Raw genomic sequence first — 13,352 nt, forward strand, 5'->3', positions numbered from 1 at the left:
GGTCATAAGTCACTTTTTTTCAGTGCTGTTTTAACTTTGAATGGTCACCAAATGAACTATTGTGAGTCAAGGACTACCTGTACTTAAGACAATCAATACTTTTTAGGCATTAAATGCTGTCCTTGTCCTATAGCAGGGGTGTCAAACTCAAGGCCCGCGGGCTGTATCTGGCACAGAGGGTGCTTAGATCCGGCCTGCGGGACCACCCTGGGAAGGGACCAGCCTGCAGTGCCTTTGCCAGTGAAAACAAAGCTTGGGAACATGGCCCTCCCAGGCTGTTTTCAGCCACACTGGCCTCCTGGAGCCCCCTGCCAGCAAAAACAGAGCTCGGGTGGCCATTCATGGCTCGCCCATGTTCCATTTTTGCTAGCAAAGGACTGCAGGAGACCGTCGTGGCCAAAAATGGAGCCTCGATAAGTGATGTCGAGCTGGCCATGCCTCCCCACCGCCCCGCAGTCAAACACAATCCTGATGGGACCCTCGATAAAATTGTGTTTGATACCTCTGTCCTATAGATAGGAAAGGTAATCTTTGTTTCTAAAGTTGTGAATATCTTCTACAACCACTAGAGGGCAGGCATGATTAAGAACTGTGTGTGAGTGACAAGTTTTCTAAATTTGTTTTAAGCTTGATTGACAACTAAATAATCCAAATTTTCCTCTGTCAGTGCATTCCCAAACTGCAGGAGATAAGGCAAGACAAAACAGCAAAGCTGAATGTGAAAGAATCTTAGATTGGTGGAGGGGGGGGGAAGGATTGTGGAGAGGGGTTTTCAAAGCAAACAAAATATGTTGATTGCTTAGGTGGGTGTTTTGATCGTCTCTTAACAGTTTCACCTACAATCTGTTGAAAGATTCTACCTAAGTCTCCTCTAAGGGGAATTATTAGAATCAGCAGGTATTTCTCTGGGTGGGGAAGGCATAGGAGGTGACAGTCACGTTTGCTCATAAATCTGGAAATTCCCTACAATTATGCCTGTAATTAATTTGGTAATAAAGTCAATATCAACGTCTCCTGATCATGACAATACTTAAAATGTAAAGCTCAGCTGTATTTTCCCTGCCTAAGAATGAATCATTCTTCCATTGGAGGAGGCTGAGAGATCTCTACTCATTCCTTTACATTCTGAAAAATATACAAGGGACAAGGAAGTGGACGGGGCTAGAGGAAAAGATGTACTTTAATCTCTGAACCCTTGATTTGAATACTCATGTATTTGATAGTTTCTGCCTTTAGTGACTAAATAGAATAACAGAGTTGGAAGGGACCTTGGAGGTCTTCAAGTCCAACCCCCTGCTTAGGCAGGAAATAGCAGGACAGATTAAAGATGTTTATTATGATTTTATTTACGATTAAATTCAGACCACATAGGCCACATCGACTTTTTCCAACTTATCTGAAACTACCTAGGAACTTGAAATAAGTTCAGATCCAGAGCCCAGCCTAGTAGTTGAAAATGGAAATTTCAATTATTATTATTATTATTATTATTATTATTATTATTATTATTATTATTATTATTATTATTATTATTATTATTATTATTAAATAGAAGAATGCAAAGCGATGTCCTCCCTTCCCTTTTTGCTCTCATAATGTCAGGTCAATGTAAGAATTTGCACCGGGAGTGGGAAATGTTTAGAAGAAAAGACACTGGGAGCAATATCTTTACAAAATGACATGCACCAAAACCTTTGAAACGCTGGGGAGTAATGAGGTCTGAACCAAATCATTTGAAAGGACTTTGTGCTTCAGCCTGGAAGTTTCAAGTGTTCCAAAGGGTTAACTCATTCAGATGTTTCACGTTTTCACTTTTTCCATGGTATGCCTTTGGAAAGCTTTGTTCACTGCATATTAAATTCCACGGCTGAAAATAATCTGAGGCAAAAGAATTCTCAAGAACTTGGGAAGCAGCAGCTTTTAACAATAAGATTGGGTTTCCCTGAGAAATCTCAGGTAACTCCTTTCCGCCGCCCCCCTTTTTTTGGGGGGGGGTTGCTTTTCTTTTGCTATTATGTTTTGGAGTAGGTGTGCACCAGTGGTGGATTAAAATTTTTTTTACTACCGGTTCTGTGGTCGTGGCTTGGTGGGCATGGCAGGGGAAAGATACTGTAAAATCTCCAGTCAGAGGTGGTATTTGCTGGTTCTCCGAACTACTCAAAATTTTTGTTACTGATTCTCCAGAACTGGTCAGAAATCTGCTGAATATACCACCTCATGTGCACATGATCTGGATCCAGGCCCTGGCTTGCAGTTTTTCCATCAAAGCAGGTGCGCTGCAGCTTTGCAACATGTGAATACTTCTGTAGAAAGTTAGCACCCACCCCTCTCCTATAAGAATGAAATATTCTAGGAAATATTAAAAAGGCAGAACATTATATTTTCCTGGATGAGAAAAGGAGAAACATGTCTTTAAAGACAAAGCAGCTCTCTGCGCCCCCCCCCCTCCTTCAGCACCAGGGTGATGGGATCAGGGCATGATAGGATTAGCCCTCTACACATCTCACCACATGGCGCCTGGGAAGATTGCATCAGCAAAATTCAACCAAGCTACTCCTGCATGGCCCCATGGGAGTCTGACAACCAATCAGGACACATTTCTTGCCACAGGAACAGGAAGCAGGTTCAAAGCCCAGAGAGGGCATAAAACCAAGGGGCTCTCAGCATCTCTTCCCTTTTTCGCTCAGGAGCTCCAAGGCATGTGGTCCTGTCCACCATTAAACCTTCTTTCCAAGCAACTTCCATGAATCCAGTGATTTTTCCCCACTTGGAACTGAACCCAGAAGGATATTTCTTCCAACCCTTCCTTGCCTCAAGCCTGACAACTACCAAACCTAGGCTGTTACACCCATTTGGCTTGCAAGACTGTGAGCATCACCTGATGGGTTCCCTTTAAATCTAAGTAACTAATGAGCAGCTTACGGTTGAGATTTCCCTGTCAGGAATGCCTCTAGAACTTGAACTAAGATATTAACTAATCATTTTTTATGATTATTCATCTATCAGCTGCCAGTTTTTCAATCCATTATACTGAAAGATTTGATACTACTGGGCTGAAAACCTCTCCCTGATTATCTTTCTACAGGGCAAGCTGTTGTTGGTATATAGCAGAGGTCTCCAAACTTGGCAGTTTTAAAACTTGGGGACTTTAACTCCCATAATTATCTAGCTAGCTAGTCTTAAAGTTGCCAAGTTTGGGGAACCCTGGCATATAGGAATGTCAAGCTTCTCTATGCCTGGAGAAATCTAATTATTATTTGTGTATTTAAATACTGCTGTAGCCCTTAGAGGTTGTTAGGAACTGAGATGGCTTCTAGTTTCTATTATTGTTAGTCTCTTGGTTTGCCAAATGGAAAAAAATGTGGATAAAACATAGCAGAAATCCCTTTGCCAGGGAATGACATTTCAAGATAGCACTACTAATGTTACCAGTGTGAATTTCTTCATAAGAGAAAAAGGGGGAAGAACTCAGTCTTTGTTCTTTGGCAAATGCTTAAGACAAATGCTAACTGAGGGCTACCAGAGCAGGTGGGACAAATTCAGACACTACCAGGAGTCCACAAGTCAGAAGGAAGAAATGTGCAATAAGATTTCCTATGAGCTCAGGTCCAGTTTAGAAAAGAGGAGTCAGATAAAGCAGCAAAAAGAGAAAGCTAAGCAAGTGGGTTAACAGGTTCAGGTTCAGAGAGTTGCAGGAAAGGTGTGGTGCTTCCACACCTTTTAGAACAGGGGCCCCCAACCTGTGGGCTGTGGCTCACTGTCAAGCTGTGGCTTATTCCCAACCGTGACAGGTGAGTGGTGGGCCGGCATGTGTGCATACGCGTGTGTGCAGCCCCACTCATGCGAGCGGCAGGTATGGTAACTGCCACTCACACAACAGAAGCTGTGCGTACATGCCCTGGCACAAAACCACCCCCTCTTCCCCCTCTCCTCCCACGCCACATTTGGGAAAAGGTTGGAGAAAGCTGTTCTAGGAGAAGCTTTGGCAAAATAAAGGAAGCATTAATAAAAGTGGGCCACAAAAATATTATTTTCATTTTTTTTTAATTAAAAAAAGTTAAAATATAAAACTCCCCCAAAAACATTTTTACAGAAACAAGTGAACAAAAAAGACATTAAAAAAAAGAACACAAACACGTGTACACATATTATCCCCCCTAGTTGAATATGGATTCAATATTTCAACAATATTTTCCCCACCCTTTGCAAAACAGACCCCCACATTTTTAAACTTCTAACTCTATTTGCAAATTATTAACCTGTTGTCTCTTTACCACATTAATGACAAAATAGTTAACAAGTAGAACAACAAAAAATGACAAGATTACAATTTTTAAAACCTTCCGTTACCAAACTAAAAAAATAAAAACTGCACTACTTCTAAATGATAGCAAAGAATCACAGAGCCTCCAAATTCTTTCCTACTATCCAATCTTTCTTCTTCTCCCTTAAGTACTAAACATTTCAAGGCACACAGGAATGTCAGTTTAAAAAGCAAGACTGATTTGGATTTCTTCTGTATAGGATGAAGCAGTTCAATTTGCTGTTCCAGTGAAGACTATTTAATGGTGTACTATATTATAGAGGAGCAGAAGAAAGCCTGACACTGGGCTGCCCTTTTTGGCAAGTGACCTCTTTTTGGAAATATTTCTTTTGAATTAAAACGTTTTGACCCTGATTGTTGGGGGCAAAATGCTGACATTGTAAACCACTCATAGAGTGCCGTAAAGCACTATGGGGCGGTAGATGCATCTTAAGTGCTATTGTTATTTAGCTAGGCAAAAGAGACTGAAACATTTTTTGAAGTTCAGAACAACGAGATAACATCTGGAAGGGATTCATACAGAAACCTCTCTAATTCACATGGGTGTAAGAAGGGGAAGAATTAAGTATAGTGCCATTACACTGGTGACTATTGAAGCACTATACTTAGTTCTTCCCCTTCTTACACCCATGTGAATTAGAGAGGTTTCTGTATGAATTACACTGATGACTACTTCCTGCGGCAGTCACATGATCATGACTTCTGATGCTCCCTGACAACTCCCACAAGCAAAGTCAATGGGGAAGCCAGCAGGAAATGGCAAGTCACTCCCACTGCATTTTTGCCTGCCCATTGCAATAGCAATATCATTCAGGAAAAGTTAATGCTCATTTTGTAACTATAAAACAAATAGTGAGCTATTTTCTAAGCAATACAACTAGGTTAAAATGCTGCATCAGACTATAGGCAGCAAAAGCGGGAGGGGTAAGATTCGGAAGAGATTATATAGCAATAACAATTGCACTTAGACTTATATGCCGCTTTTACAGCCCTCTCTAAGTGGTTTACAGAGTTCGGCCTATTGCCCCCCCCAACAATCTGGGTCTCCATTTTATCCACCTCAGAAGGATGGAAGACTGAGTCAACCTTGAGCCTGGTGGGATTCGATCTGCCAAGGTGCAGGCATCTGGCTGTCAGCAGAAGTAGTTTGCAGTACTGTATTCTAACCAATGCACCACCAAGGCTCTATATCAGGGTTTAAAGTTGTGAAAGTTTTTCTTAGCCCCCCCACCCAAATTAAACAAGAAAAATGCCAAAAAAAGGAGGGAGATTGGCAGTGGGGCTCATATGTGGCCACCCTGTTGCATGATTTACATTCCCGTCTCAAAACATCAGAAAGGAAACCATGATTTGCAATCTGCAGAAGGGACATGAAAGGCTCACTAGGTGGCATCATAATGTTACATTTCTGCTTTTTCTACGGAGGGAAAGAGTCCAAGAGGGGACAGAGCAAAAAAGATATAAAGCGCTCGGAAAGAGAAAATTGGAGAGAAGCAGAAGCAGGGGCTCAGAAGAGACTTTATAGTTGTAGCCATTTTTGTTTTTAAAAAAATCGACTTTGGGAAAAACTTTTCCATCAGCACAGCCAACCATCTAATTGCTTTCCAGGACTCGCCCCTGCTTGTTGCGTTTAATGAAACTCTTATCCACGGACAGTGTGTTCCTCAGTTGTAATACATACCACGCTTGCATTGCCCTGACTGCGTGTATCTTCTTGCTGACAGCTGGATCAGATTCATTTAATTAATTAGATTTATATTCCATCCTTCCTCTTTTCTTCAGGAGCCGTGGGATCTCCCTTCATTTTATCCCCATATCAACTATCCTGAGAGTTGACTGACAAAGAGACTGCCCCAAATCACCCAGGTTAGCAGGGAGAATTTGAAACATGGAAAATTGCAATCTAATTTGTTATGACAGTACGAAAGATAAAAGGGCTGCGACACCCAGTACACAGTATTGCCTAGACTAGAACAAGAACAACTGGGAATCACAATAATGGGAACTCATTTTAATGAGAACAAAACTCAATTAACTTTTGGAAGGATGGATTGATAAGAAGCCGTGAGGCACATGGATTAGGAAACCAGCAGGAGAAACTGCAAGGGGTTCTGTCTGATGGAGTATGATGTGTTCCACATGTTGTCTGGAGCTGCAGGATTTGGCAAATCAATTGTGTTACATCTTACTGATTTCCCCAGGTGACACGATAACATTATGTTTTATGCAACAAACTACAGTAATACGGTGTCTTTAGGCAGAGAATGAATGCTACATTATGATACCCCTAGGTATCAAACCAGAGTTGACTTGGCCACTGATCAGAAAGGACATTTGCTCAATTGGAATCTTCTGCAGGTGGCTAGCAGGTAACCCCTCCAATATTATTGTGTAAGAGGCTACATAGTTACCTAAAAATGCTCACATCAGCAATAGCACTTAGATTTATATGCCACTTCATAGTGCTTTACACAGTCCTCTCTAAGCAGTTTACAGAGTCAGCATATTGCCCCCAACAAGCTGGCTCCTCATTTTACCCACCGTTGAACCAGCGAGAATCGAATTGCTGGCAGTCAGCAGGACTAGCCTGTAATATTTGCCTTCTAACCCTTGTGCCACCACGGTTCACATCAGCCCCTACTCCCAATCTTTTTCATGTTAGGAGCAGGAGGCCACTGCAATGCACAGGTCCAAATAATACTTAATATGGAAAGGTGTTGTTTTTTTAAAAAAAAACAACAACCCAGAATGCAGTCAGCTGCTCCAGACCCACAATTGCCCAGCTCCTATCTTTCTATACCAGTCAAACTCTTAAATGGTTGACAATTTCCTCCTTGCTTTGTTTTCAGCCCTACGTGTGTCTCTGCACGTGGAGGGGGACAAGGAAGTGGATGTGGGTGTCAGGGAGAACTCCTCTGCAGGGCTGGTGTCTCTTCTGCCTTAGTAGGCAGGCAAGGCTGCTTCAGGTGACTGGCTTGGCTAAGACCTGCAGGGCTGAAGCAAGCTGTTTCAGTCAGGTGCAGCTCTGCGTGTTCCTCCTCACGTACAGAGAGACTATCTCCTCCAGCTGTTCTGCTTCCTGCCAGCTCATTCACAAAGGGACTTATTTTTCTTTCCCTGGTGGTGGAGATGGTAGGTTGGACAGTTAGTTCCATTCAGATAATCCCAGTGGCAGATCCTGCACCTGCCTTTGAGGGTTTTTGTGTGAGTGCCAACACTTTCCTGGAGGTGTGGCTTTTTTAGTGGTGGCATGAATGGCTGGATTTGCAGGAAGGAAAAACTAAGAAAGCTGATTTGAAGCTCATTCCTGGGCCAGGAGGTTCTACTATCATACCTGAAATCCCCTGCTGAAGGGACTATTGTAATGTGCTGTCTGTGGGGCTGCCCTTGAAGAATATCCAGAAGCTTCAACTACTGCAAAATTAACTGAATTTTCCACTATTTGTTTTTACATTTTCTTAATTTAAAGTTACTTTGAATTGTTTTAAAGAGTTTTTGCGTATTTTATTATGTATGGTGCCCAAAGTCACTACATGAAATAGTTGGCTATACAAATATGAGCAATTAAAAAAAGTTTAGGGAAGAAGAGGGTCCACCTTCCTGGGTTTTTCCATTCTTTTGCGGGAAAATATTAGGAAATCTGAAGGAAGAGGATTGTCTTTAAAGCTGTTTCTCAGCACCGAGCCTGAGAGGATTACAGTAACGATACCTCCAAGCGTTGCGGACTATTCACCTGTCAGAAGAATGAAACATTCAGACTTTTAGCCATCTTTCCTTCTTATGAGAGGCAAATCTGCTGCATTTAAAATTTCACATGGACTGTCAAGGATGAAATGTCATAGTTACAGTCATGAAAACTGCCTTGTGTTGAGTCTACCGGTTCTATGAGAGCGTGCTTCAGGCGTGCGCGCAGCATTTAAAATACACCAATTTCAAGCACTACAGCTTACCTTCTAGAACAGCCCCGGTAATAAAATAGCTGAGGTGTGGGAATCCACTGTGTCGCATGAGTCAGCTGAGCTGAATAACGTGGAAATATGGGACAGGATAAGGCGGGTGGGCAGGACCAACTGATCGTCAGAGCTACTGGTTCGCTAGAACCAGTCCGAACCGGCAGTATCCCACCACTGAGTAGTACCCACAACTGCACCAGATCTGCAGGGCTTCCAACCTGTGTCTTTTCCACCACACTTGAAGTGGTCTGCTAATATGAGCCTACCATTAAGCTCCTAACCTTCCCAATTGGTGTGATTTATTTAAAACAGAATAACAGAGTCGGAAGGGACCTTGGAGGTCTTCCAGTCCAAACCCCCAATTCAAGCAGGAGACAAATGGTATAAGGTCAGTGGTGGCTAACCTTTTTGGGCTCCTGTGCCAAAAATTGTGTGCACGCTTGCACACTCACACTCGCTTGCCAGCATCCAGAAGTCAATGCATGCCCCCCATGACCCCCTATGCATAGTCCCCACACACACCCCGCTACCCCCTTACTTGCACTGCGCCTCACAGCTGGATTTTTGGCTGGTTTGAGGCCTTTTTCAGCCCCCAAATGCTTGAGGAAGGCTTCTGCAGGCTTCTGAAGTTATGGAGGCGGCTCCCCCACCCGAGAAGCGGCTGAAATGCTTACATGGTTCCCACCGCTGCTCCCGCTGTTGTTGGAGAAGGCGCTGGCGAGAGAGGGATAGCTGCAGCTCGGCCTGGGCGCTTGGAATGCAGGAACGGGCTGCGCACCGGTACTTTTGCAAACTTGCAGACCCCGAGGCTGGAGCATCAAGGGTAGCAGCAGCAAAGATGCTCGCTCGGCTCTTTTCACGCCCACCCAGCCGCTCAGGATTAAACCAAAATGCAGCGCGTGGCGCTCCCAGGTACCTCAAAATGTTTTTTTCCCCTGGTGTTGGAGACGGCGCTGGCGAGAGAGGTGCCAGCACTGGTGGGAACCGTGGAAGCTACGGAGGCCTGAGAAGCGGCTGAAATGCTGCCGGACATCCACGCCGACGCCACCCGCCTGCTGACCCAGGTAAGGGAGGGGTAAGGGAGCCCTCGGTGCTCCACCATGATTGGCTGATAGGAGCGGCTGATGGTGAGGCGTAGCTGCCCGTGGGGGACTCCTAACGGCAAGTTCCCCCCCCAATTTCGCACTAGGCCTAAATTTGGGGGGAGGGGCTTAATTTCATTTTATGCCTAGAAAACATGCTGGGTCTTCCTATTGGGGGGGAGGGCGTATTGTTGGAGAAACACGGTAGTGCATCCTATGGCCAGTTCTTCTCCTTCTGCTCTGCTTCTTCATGGGCCTCATGGAAAGGTGGGTGACCTACAAGGGCTGATCAAGGAGATATGGGGAAGGCAATGATGACCTTGAGCTTCTGGAGGAGCCTTTTATAAATCAAGAGAAAGGCCTCTACCTGCTGAAAATATTCCATCACAAGGAGGTTTAATGACTCCAGTTCCTCACAAAACAGTTGGTGTGTTAAAGTTGGATATTAATAGTCTGGATCACAGCAAACTGCCTGAGCAGGATCTTCCTGTTTTCCTAGCAACCAGATCCTTCAGCTTGGCATTCTTGGGTCTCATCCTGGTCGTCTTACCTGAGTCCAACTCAGCACAAAGTATCAGGCTTTTAAAATCTTTTTTCTGCACATGGGTAATTCTGGGAAGCAAAATTTTCTCGAGCAATCTCCAAAATGGCAAGGGAGGGAAGGTTGCGGCAGTTCAGAGGGGGCATTTTTAGAAGCCTATATTGGAAAATTCGGGGGGGGGGGCATTAAGGAGAGAAACTGAGAGGAATAGAGGGACACATTGAAAGGGAAAATAGGTAAAGAGAGGAGGGAGGGCTTGCAAAAGGAGGCAGCATGAGGGAAAATAAATTTAAATAAAAATATGGGTGGGGGGAGCTTTGGGTTATTCCCACCTTCAGCTGGGGTTGCCAGATTTGGAAAAAAAATACTTACCAGTAGGCACGCATGTATGCCAGTGGTTAAAAACCAGATGTGCCAGAATCTAAGCCAAGGAATCCATCCCTGATTCATAGTTGCTGAGTTTATACCACAAATATATCTGAATCAGTTAAAACTCTAGGGACTGGATTCTCAAATCACGCTAAGCTTGCTCAGTGTTAGCCTCTCCCTCCTTCTCTCTGTGTAGGTCCATATGAACTCAAGAGCCTTTGGTTGGTTGATGGTTGACATGAAATAGTTCAGCAGACTTGTCAAGAAATACTTTGAAGAGCTCCTGCGCACATTACAAGACCCCACTTTGGGGAAAGGTGGAGAAATAAGGATTTCTCTCCCTTAAAGATGGTATAACAAAAAAAAAAAAAAAAAGTGAGAAGTGTGGTTTAAAAGAGTCCTATGGATACCCACATCCTGTGACCTACGTGTTTTTACTTCCAACACACCCAGCAATTCACATGGCTGAAAATTGCGCCTAGCAAAAAGATTAAAAACAAAAAACAAAACCCAACGCCAAAGAAAACTTGAAGATGATCTATCTATAGGCGATTTAAAAATGCCCTTAAAAAGTCGCTTTAAAAAAAAAAAGTCGCTCCTCAGCCCCTCATTTCAAAGAGTGGCGATGAATGATTGCCATGTCGCTTGTCGCTTGTTTTCAGCGCACCGTTTTCCCGGGTAAACTACCAAAGAGACCCCTCTCCCTGAGACCGCTGAGACGCCCCAAAGTCAGGCAAGGCCGCCCGTCCGGTCCCCGCGCTTCGCCTTCTCTAAACTAGGTGGCAGTGCCTACCCAGTTTTTATGAATGGAGCGGCAACTTGAGCCAAGCGCGCGCGCGGTAGGGAGGGGTGGGGTAAAGTGCGGGGGGGAGGAAGGCGGCCCCTCCCCTGGTATTAGCATAAGGGCGGAGGAGGTTTACATGTCATTCTGCACGTTGCCTTTCAGTGATCCAGGCAGTTAAACGGAGTTGGCAGCCGCCCAGCGAGTCAGCTGCTTCCGAGCGGCGAAGGAGGCTGGGCTGAGAGGGAGCGCAGCCCTTGCTTAGGAGCCGCCGGTTTTAAGGTGTCCTCGCAGCTCCCGCGGCGTCCTTGTGGAGAAGGCGTCTGTAGGAGGCGCAAGGGACTGCTTTTAAGAACCGCCGTGAGGCAAAAATAGGAAGGGGGGAAGTAACCCCTCCAAAGGGCGAAGTAAAACAGAATGAGGCAATCGGAACTGCTGTTGCAATAGCTGCGCGCCCTCGTGGGGTTCGGTTTCTAAATTCGGGCTCCTCCCTCCGCTCTCCTGACTTCATTTAACCTTCATTCCACCTGCTCTTTAGGACCCCCCCCTCTTTTTTTTAAAAAAAGGAGAGATTTCTTCTTATTCCCGGGCTGGGACAGTTTCCGCTCATGGAAACCGTACGTCTCGACTAAAAAGCAATCCCCATTCCCCCCCGCACCTCCCATCTTGCTTTCTCCTAGCCAGGTGGGATAAACTGTTATCTTTTAATAGCTTGAAGGTACAGGGGAAAAAAAAAGGCACTCTTGAAAATTTGCCTGTTCTATACCTCCCCCATCCCTCAATCCCCATTTTCCTCTTTATGAGAGCATTATCAGAGGAAAACTTACGTTGGCTGGGGGGGGGGGCAGGGAGGAGGAATACCAAATCCACCTTAAGTTAATGCCTTCATTAGGTTTGGGGGGGAAAAGAGTATGCGAGATTTTGAGTTTCCAAGAGTATTTCGTCAGTTCAGAGTATTAAAAGATCCAGGAAAAAAAAAAGGTATGAAAAGAGGACGGGAGGAAAAAAATGTGGGTGATTAAACTGGGCAAATGTACTTCTGTTTGTTTTGGGGCCCTATAGATATTAAAATGGTATGAAATCTCACAAGGGGTTATTTTGGAACTCATTGAAAGGGCAGCAAGAAAATTATTGTCGGTTGTCTATTTTTGGAATATGAAATCCAGTTATGAACAGACTTCACAAGTTAACGCATCCCCTTGGTAGGTGGGAAATAAGTTTGCAGTTAGGGAATGGTGGGGTGTTGAAATAAACTTTTATCTGGAGAAGAAAGTGGTGTAACTTCATATTTTCATTTGTAACACTTACGGCGGGACCTTGAAAAACCTGGTGCTTTTATATTCTATTTCATTCTATTTCATATTCACTTGTTACTTTTCACAGATAGGGAACTAACACTGAAAGATGCCACATCATACATTTGTGACACAGACAGTTCCCATGACTGCTATCTGCCACTGCCTTTAATTCTTCTCTGGAGTCTTCAGGTCTGAAAGGCTTAAAATGACCAATTATCGCTTTCCCCAGCAAGCTATAAATCTATATTCTTGGGTTTTTACTATATTCAATTTCCTGGGCCTTGTAGGAATGGTAAGATATAAACAAAAGACATCTGGTTGACTTGGCAGTTTCAAGTAGTAGAGCATTTTCTGATCTACCAGGAGGTCCATGGGACAGAAGATTGGGGGGTGCTGACTAAGCCTAAGAATCCTTGAAGGAACACATTTCCTGATGAGATTTGCTTCCTGGAAGATCATTTAGCTTTTGCCACCAAACAATCACCAGTTAAAAGGTACCCCAGCAATAAGATAAACTAGATTCCAAAAGTTTGGATTTTTTATTTATCTTGAAGTAGTGCAGCTAGCTTGTCTAGCTCTTGCTTTTTAAATGAGAAGGAAACTGACCTAGGCATTTTGGTGAGAGGTAGGAGTCTTACTGTCTGTGAAAGTATATTGGAAGTGGCCTAGTCTGAATGTGCATGGGCTCCGTACTAAAGCATTTATTTTCAGGATAGGTGAAGAGATTCATGTCCAAAACTGTCACCACACTGAAGATTGTCCCTGAAACAATGGCCTCTTCTTTCTTAGGAAGCTAATAACAACAATCTTACACATTGTTTTGAACAAGAAACTTACATGGCAGAATTAGCCTTATCTGCTGAACCATTCCAAAGTGGATTTGCTCAGTGCAAAGGCAATATTTCCAGAGGAGGCAGCTACTTATGATAGCTTCACCGACCCTATAGAAAAAACATGAATTCTGCCTCCCCCGCCCCCCAGAGTTAAGGAACAACAGTAAGGTC

At 44.1% G+C, this 13,352-nt stretch overlaps 1 long non-coding RNA gene across 2 annotated transcripts in view; it reads left to right on the forward strand.

Moving 5' to 3' along the window:
• The first annotated feature begins 11,477 nt into the window (after positions 1-11,477).
• The window catches only part of LOC148132826 (uncharacterized), a 226,187-nt gene continuing 224,312 nt past the window's right edge, over positions 11,478-13,352 (forward strand). Inside the window, exons 1-2 of one of the 2 annotated variants that reach the window (XR_015749673.1) lie at positions 11,478-11,734; positions 12,434-12,640. This is a non-coding gene — a long non-coding RNA (uncharacterized LOC148132826). The remainder of the gene's footprint in view (positions 11,735-12,433; positions 12,641-13,352) is intronic. The other variant, XR_015749675.1, reaches the window with a different exon arrangement.

This window comes from Notechis scutatus, chromosome 1 (genome assembly GCF_049901735.1).
Source record: "Notechis scutatus isolate UNSWTSFEM ecotype Mainland chromosome 1, rNotScu1.2, whole genome shotgun sequence".
NCBI classification, from domain to species: Eukaryota; Metazoa; Chordata; class Lepidosauria; order Squamata; family Elapidae; genus Notechis; species Notechis scutatus.